Here is a 1,864-nt window from a genome sequence, read left to right as displayed (position 1 = left end):
TGATGCAGAGAAGTGTGAAGTGAAACATTTTGGTAGGAACAATGAGCAGAGGCAATATTAACTAAATGGGACAATTTAGAGGAACAGAGAGACCTGGGAGTTTATGTACATAACACTCTGAAGGTGACAGAATAAGTTGAGAAGGCTGTGGCGACCACTTCCGTAAGATGGGAATAGCTTATAATGGGACTTTTAGTTTGGCAATCCATTCGATGGCCTCCCGAGATGCTGAGTGGAGAAATGAGGTGCCTCCCGCAACAGATCTCAATGGGCAAGTTGATCTGATGTGTTCCATGGTCTGGGACTTATGGCCACAGTCGTGCTTCACGTCGAACTTTATCTTCCACTTGTGAAGCAGGCGACCGCATCGTCCACGCCCTGAGCGGATGCGGTTGAGCGCTGCCCACTGTCTTCGAGGGAGGTCGAAGACAGGCACGTCTGCTGTTGGGTCAGTGATGTGGTGGTGGTCCTAGGATTCCGTCCATCTGGATAGTGGGTTGATACCAGCTGCATGAACATTGGCTGCTACTTCCAATGGCCAGCGCCTTTAACGTACAAAAACATTCCAATGCGCTGTTAAAATAGCATACGGGATCCTTGGCTTTGTTGATAGAGGCATAGAGCCTTGCCAGCGATGCCCATATCCCATGAATGAATACATCAAAAAGAACAGAAATCCTTCCTTTGTGGCTCCTGAACGGTTATAAAACAAAACCAAATTTTGCTTAAATTTACAAATGATCTGAACATTATAGATGATGCCGAGGCAAAAAAAAAAGGTCCTGCTGGGATTTGAACCCAGGGTCGCCTGTTTACTAGACAGGCGCTTTAACCAACTAAGCCACAGAACCACATGCAAAGGGAACAGTGCAGGCTTCTCTCAGTATCACATCTGATAGCTGCCTGTCCCTGACTGTCGTGTTTCCGACAGTTTTGTCCATGTCCATTTCTCTTGTCTATTTCCCTCTCGAGCCTCCTACAGCCCTGCAACCCTCTGAGATCTCTGCGCTCCTCCAATTCTGGCTTCTTGTGCATTCCTGATTTTAATCACTCCACCATTGACGGCCGTGCCCCGGCCCTAGGCTCTGGAATTCCCTCCCTAACCATCTCCGCATCTCTCCCTCTCTCTCCTCCTTTAAGATGCCCCTTAAAACCTATCTCTTTGACCAATCATTTGGTCACCTATCCTAACATCTCCTTATGTGGCGTGGCATCAAATTTTTTCTGATAACGCTCCTGTGAAGCGCATTAGAATAATTTAGTACTTTAAAGATGCTATAATTGTTAACGACTGCCAATCAACCTCTCTGCCCCAGAAAGTGAACAAAGAATACTGTTGATTCTCATTCATTCAGGTTGCGAATTGTTGTTGGAGATTTTATAAATGTCACATTTAAAAACATCTAATTTTTGTTCTTTCTTTTCCTTGATGTCCCTTTTTTTCTCTCTCTCTCCTAGAAATATAGAAACAGGAGGAGGCCATTTAGCCCCTTGAGCCTGTTCCACCATTCAATGAGTTCATGGCTGATCTGTGACCTAGCTCCAGATACCTGACCATATCCCTTAATACCTTTGGTTAACAAAAAATCTATCAATCTCGGATTTAAAATTGACAATTGATCTAGCATCAACTGCCATTGGTGGAAGAGAGTTTTGCCACCATGTGTATGTTTCACTAACTTCACTCCTGAAAGGCCTAGCTCGAATTTTTAATTTTTAATCTGTGTCCCCTAGTCCTAGACTCCCCAACCAGCAGAAATAATTTCTCTCTATCGACCCTATCAGTTCGCCTTAATGGCCCAGAAATTCGGGTCGGGGGCTCCCCGCGGGTGTAAGCCCCTGACCTGCACTTACCTAGCGTGCT

The 1,864-nt window shown here is 45.4% G+C and overlaps 1 non-coding gene across 1 annotated transcript; it reads right to left on the bottom strand.

Annotated features, from left to right (window-relative positions):
* Nucleotides 1-777: 777 nt before the first annotated feature.
* On the bottom strand, nucleotides 778-851 carry trnat-agu (transfer RNA threonine (anticodon AGU)). Its single transcript has one exon. It is a non-coding gene; the product is annotated as a tRNA-Thr (tRNA).
* Nucleotides 852-1,864: the final 1,013 nt, after the last annotated feature.

The sequence above is a fragment of the Somniosus microcephalus genome, unplaced genomic scaffold (assembly GCF_052327205.1).
Source record: "Somniosus microcephalus isolate GS21.2 unplaced genomic scaffold, FLI_Smic_1.0 unresolved_chr4, whole genome shotgun sequence".
NCBI classification, from domain to species: Eukaryota; Metazoa; Chordata; class Chondrichthyes; order Squaliformes; family Somniosidae; genus Somniosus; species Somniosus microcephalus.
Note: the sequence above shows the minus strand (reverse complement) of the source record. Positions and strands in the feature narration are given on the sequence as shown.